General features: G+C 42.0%; 1 long non-coding RNA gene across 2 annotated transcripts; it reads left to right on the top strand.

Annotated features, from left to right (window-relative positions):
- Positions 1–394: 394 nt before the first annotated feature.
- On the top strand, positions 395–5,305 carry LOC309346511. 2 transcript variants are annotated; one of them, XR_014158651.1, is made up of 3 exons: positions 395–529; positions 2,193–2,252; positions 4,971–5,305. It is a non-coding gene; the product is annotated as an uncharacterized lncRNA (long non-coding RNA). The 2 variants fall into 2 exon arrangements; XR_014158652.1 differs by lacking the exon at positions 2,193–2,252 and having other exon boundaries at positions 398–529.
- The last annotated feature ends 695 nt before the right edge of the window (positions 5,306–6,000 follow it).

The following is a 6,000-nucleotide window of genomic DNA, read 5'->3' as shown; positions in this document are numbered from 1 at the left end:
TTTTAGATTTTATTTTTAATGCTTTTGAGGGGTTTTTTAATATGTTTTTTCTTTGTGTTTAATCACTTTTGTGTTTACCACTCTGGGCTACTTTGGGAGGAAGGGTAGGTTAAAAATATATAAATAAAGAAAAAGTTTCAGAGGCAGTATATCTCAGTATTAGATGCTACAGACATCAACCAGACAGGACAATTCCCTTAATGTCCTGATTGCGGGCTTCCCAATGGTGGCGGTTGGGCTACTGTCAGAAGCAAGATGCTTTCGCATTCTCTTCACTATAGCAATCTAGGAATTCCCTAGATGGGGTGGCCAAGGATTCAGCTTTCTTAAAAAATAAAAATAAAAATGATGGTGGTGCCATGCCTCCATTCACTTCCGTTCATTTGGTGAGCAACTTCCATGTGTGCCTTAGGAAAGCCGTGCAAACCACACCTGAAAAACAGAAGGAGGAAAGAAAAGAAAGCTACATTTATAGGCCAAATGAGTGGACACAAGCAGACATTTTACAAAATGGTGGAAAGGGCCAAAGGTAGGGATGGGTGAATCTGTCAATCTCACTTCCTTTCTGATTCTCCTGTTTCTAATCTTAAATTCAGTTTGCCACATTCGACAACTTTTTATTTATTTTTATTTTTAAAGCCCTCTTGAAAACTCTCACATTTTAACACAAATTTCTCCTGATTTGCACCTTTGCATCAGGAGACCTGAAATAAAGAGGCAAAACAAAGGTGTGGGGTATAATCAAAGCCACTTTATTCCCCTGCAACATTAAGAGTTTATGAACTGAATCGGGGGGGGGGGGGGAGAGATGTGCAGAAAATATTCAAAACCTTCTATCAGGCTCCCAAGCCTGCCATGAACCAGCTAGCCTGCCCTCTTTCCCCCTGCCACACCCGTTAGCACAGTGGCTAATCATACGTTTGGAGAGGATTTTTTGTTTTGCTCACAAAACATACCAGGCTGTTAATCAAAGGCATCCTAGAGCCAAGGGCAGGGAAGCTATGGTCCTCCAGATGCTGTTGAACTCCAACTCCCATCAGGCCCAGCACACATGGCCACTGCTCAGGGATGAAGGGAGCTGTGGTTCGGCAATATCTGGTGGGTCAAAGGTTCTCCGCTTCTGCTAGAGAGGGTTCACGCTCATAGAAAAGCAAGATGATCAATACTGAATATGAAGATGGCACACAATTCGCATGTGGCACAGGGCAGTCATTCCCAAAACTGTGAAAACAATGAGAAATAAATTCATTGTGGGGTTATTGTGTTTATTATTTACTGCATCTATACCTGACCTTTCCTGAAAGGGTAGGGGTGTCCCGTCCCGTTCCCTGCAACTACCACGTTTATCCTCAGAACCATCCGAGGTAGGTCAGGATGATGAAAATGTGAGTAAAGTAGAGCACAACATTATGGAGTGGATCAAAAGAGACATGGGATAAAAATACGTGAGAACTAATAACTATCATTTTTTCCATCAGCACCCAGGTGTGATAGTGGTTGAAATGTCAAGAGCAGGGAGAAGTGGGTTCAAATCCCCACTCAGCCATGACGCAATCTCAGGACAGTCCCTGCTTCTCCACTTAACCTACCTTACAAGTTTGTCAAAACAGAATCACACACACACCACCCTGAGGTTCTTGCAGGAAGAGCAAGACACATGAGATTAATATTAATGTAATTTTTTATTTTTAAAAAAATCCTTTCATAATAATAATAATATCAGGGACAGCTGGGCCCTAGAGATTGGCAAGATAAGAGTATTTTTCAGTGAACCAGAGCACCTCTTATCATGACCGATCTTACCTTGCATGGAGAAGACAAGGTAACCAACAAGAACTTTAGATTTGATAGATTGTATTTCTATGCCACTCTGTATCCAAGGGAATCCCAAAGCAGTTTACAAACAGCAACAGCAACAGAATATGATAGTTGCAGCACAAATGGCTGCTCTCAAAGTTTGGAGCTCCCTTCTTAGAAAAGGTAGACTGACGCCCACCTTGTTCTCCTGCTACCAGCAGGTGAAGAACTTTTTATTCTGACAGGCCTTGGGAGCTAACTGCTTTAAAGGAAATAGCTTTAATAATGCTGTCTGTTTTTCTTGTTTTTATCATCTGTATTTTAGTAGATTTGTGGGGGGGGGGTGTTTTTAATTCTATCTGAGATTAATGATTCCCCCCCCCCTGTGTTTTTAGCTTTTTACCTATGTTGTCTTAATTTCCATGAGCTGCCTCGAGTCCCAGTCAGGTGAAAAGGTGGGATATAAATGAATATAATTAATAAATAACACCATTCGCAAATCATCAGTAGAACAATTATAAAAGAATTACATCCCATAAAATAATGCTAACAGAACAGCAGCTGAAAAGGAAGCTCCCTAGTGTTGCATTTACCCCCTTCACACTCACACACACGCCAACATAAACACTTTCCGTAATCCTTCACTCTTCTCAGTTCAATTTTTTTCAAATTCTCCTAGGCGGCGCTATGGATGTGCAAAATTCATGCAGAGTTGCAAAGGTAAAGGAGACACCAATGGGCATTTCCCATGAAACACCAGCTTCTCAGAATCTAACCTGTACAACGGAGCTTCTGGGTTGCAGCCAACTAAGTTTTTGCAGAGTAGGCCAATCAGAATTTACAGACCTACATCACCCATTTCAGTGGGTCTACTCGGAGGGTAACAAGCACTGGAGGCAGCCCTTAGCAAACAAGGGCGTCAATTGGAACGAAGGGAGGCAGTCTTGGGCAAGGACTTTCTGCCTGTCAGAACAAACTGGTGGAACCGTTCCAACCTCCAGGACAAAGCTTAAGCACTTATCAAAGGCCAACGAAAACACTCCCAAGCGTAGAGAAAGCTGCAGAGGACGAAAAAAGTGTTCTGAGCTGTTACACCTGCTTCTCAGGGTAACATGCCTGATACACCAATCACTCAGCAACCGGCATATTGATTTAATTCAAAGCAGGACAGCCAGTTTTTGCTTTTCACCCAGCTGAAAAAAAAATCTGTGCTGCTTTCCAAGCAATGGAAAACCGTCTCTCTTCTCTTGTCCAACCTGCTTCTAAGTAAATGTCTTAACATTATTCTCTTTCTTTCTTTTGTAATGAAAGAAAGAACAAATAATTATGAGACTCCAAAATAAGTTGTATATAATTCACATAAGGCCTGCCAAAAAGAAGTGGGGGAAATTCAGACAGAAGTGGAAATAGCAGACAGAAAAATATTAAGAGGCAAATACTTGAGGTACGGTAAAGAGCCAGTATGGTACCCTCCAGATGTTGTTGGACTACAAGTCCCATCAAAACCCAAAGAGGCAAAAACAATCCATTTTGTCAGGACACCCTGTACTGTAATTCAGTTTGTTTTGGGATTTTACTGATTTTGTTAGGGGATAAAAAAAACACACACAGAGAAAAGGATTATATCCTTCGTTCTAGTTCCAACATTTGGGCCATGAGTGCTGTCACTCACATAGCAAAACAGCACTACTCATGTACAAGAGGGAGGCAGGCTTCAGAGAAGTTTGCAAAAGTTTTTTTAAAAAAATGGGGGGGGCAGCCCAATGAGGGCTGAGCATGCTCAGTGCCCATGGCACGCTGACTGTTTTTGCAGAAAAATGGAAACATAGAAAGCTGCCTATACTGAGTAGGACCTTCATTCCATCCAGCTCACTATTGTCTGCCCTGACTGGTAGCAGCTCTCCAAGTTTCAGGAAGTGCCAGGAATTGAACCTGGGATGTTCTGCATGCAAAGCAAACTCTCTTCCACTGAGCTATAGCCCTTCCACCTCTTTCAAACACAGAAAATGGGAAATTAAACAGTGTGGCTAGACTCCACACTACAGCCTTTTGTTGCAGCTCCCACTTGTTTTGAAACAGCCACTAGCTAAGCTTCCAAAAAGGATGGTATAACTCAAACGCTATTTCAAGGGAAGTGTCCTATGCACAAGAAACTGGCGTAAAGCAAACTGGTTTAAGTTCAGCTGGTGTGCTGTTACACCAGCTCCAACCTTTATTCAGCAGCAGGGATGCTGCCTTTAAAATAGCGACCTATGCCTGGTTGCCAGGTCAGATGACCAAGTTAAGGATCTTGCTTAAGCCCTACCCACCCACCCCCCACCCCTGGGTCTCACTGGTACCATACCTCCAGAACATCCTTTTTACTCTGGCCTCGGCTCAGCTAGCTTTGGCTCAGCCAGCTGAGCCATGATGAGCAAGTTATGTCGGTGTATCTTTAGCTGAGCCAGGGCTGGGGACTTAATGCCACCTGAGCCTGGAATCCGGTGTCTGAGTCAGAGATCCACTACATCCTGAGCTGCTCATTCCTTTGCCAGGCTTAGGCCAGCTCAGCCAGCAGCGGTTCCATTCCTGAACGGAGTTTGAATCTGGTGTACTTTATGCTGGCTTAACCTAGGCCAACTAGGTACAAAACAATGACTCAGCCAGGCAGATGCAGTCTGAGAGTTACAGAACTGGGCACCTCTGAGCACATGTTGACACCAAGAAGCTGAGCCTGGTACCTTGCTAATTACTACAATACTCAAACTAAAACACAGGCATCTCTGAATCTTGCAATGCAGTTCTCCAGTCAAGTAATGTGTACAAAAATGCATATATTGAGGCAAAATATGCATTAAATGTATATATGTATGAGTCAAAACAACATGCAAAATTGCATTATGTTAGGAGAAACTGCTTTACAAAGATATGGATATTAGGGGGTGAAATCACAAACATAAATGTGTATATTGGAATAAATTTGCACCAAAAAGGCTGGTAAATTTTCATGAGGACATTTTAAATTAATAAATTGATGTAGGAATGTGGATAACTAAATTTATGATTGGACAAATGAGAAACTGACAGAAACTGAAGCTAACCGAGATTTGCCCATACCTACCCTCAGTATCAGTTCAATGGAATTATGTAGCTACTTTGTCGTTTTGTCATCCTGACCGCCATTTTGTTTCCAGGCTCATTTCAACATGGTGCTGATAAGCCGCTGTCCTCCAGATATCTTCAGCTCTGATTCACATTTCCCTGACCTGCTGGCTGTGGTTGATGGGAGCTGGAGTCCAAGAACATCTGGACCACATGAGATTGGGGGAGGCTATCCTAAATATTTTGGAATTCCCAGAAGAGCCTGCTTGTCCTTACAGATCAGCTGAAGCAGCTCTTTTGAGGATCCCACCTTCCTCAGAAATACAGCTGATGGAACAAGAGTTACACCAGTTACACCCAAGGAAATCTGTCTGGAACTCTCTCAAATGGCTTTGTTCTTTGCTACTGATTAAAGACTTGTATATTCCAGGAGGCGTTTGTTAGTTTTGTCTGGCTGGCTGATTTCCTTAATATTGCAATAGGCACTGTCTGTCTCAAAACTATTTTCCAATTGGCAGTTTTTGACTGTTCTTTAATTTTCTTATAATGAGATTGCTTTTATACCGTATGGTTTGCCACCTGAGGCATCTCTGGATTGAAAAGTGGAGCATGCATTTACACTCAAACACTAAGGTCTTTGGACCATGTTCTTCCACAAGTAGCACTTTCATCACAGGCAACATCAACAAGGGAGGCAACTTTTGGGATAGTTATGACCCAGCTGCAGAACATCCTGCCCAGGAATTCTAGAACACCCCATTGCCAACTTCATAGTCCTTTATCCAAGCTAGGCAAAGACCACAGGCTCTTAAAATTAATTTTAAATACTTCACACTCTCTGATTATTAACTGTTACTTTATCTGCATTGCTTTACGTTGTTTATGCTCACCTGACCTGGTTTCTATTTCTTTTTTTAATCTACCTTGAAATCACTGAGAGGAAGCAGTACTTGGACACCAAAATGAAAAAATAAAATAAAAAGCTTTTCTGTACAAAAATATTAGGGTTAGCAGCACTTAGAGATGGGGGAGAAATGTGATTCAATTCACACTTCAGGAGTAAACTACCTAGGATTGCATTTTTGAAACAAATACTGAACAGAAACATTGGCAATCTTGTTA

The sequence above is a fragment of the Podarcis erhardii genome (genome assembly GCF_964252035.2).
Source record: "Podarcis erhardii genome assembly, chromosome: 7".
Taxonomy (NCBI): domain Eukaryota; kingdom Metazoa; phylum Chordata; class Lepidosauria; order Squamata; family Lacertidae; genus Podarcis; species Podarcis erhardii.
The sequence above is the reverse complement of the archived record's forward strand: the minus strand, read 5'-3'. Positions and strand labels throughout refer to the sequence as shown.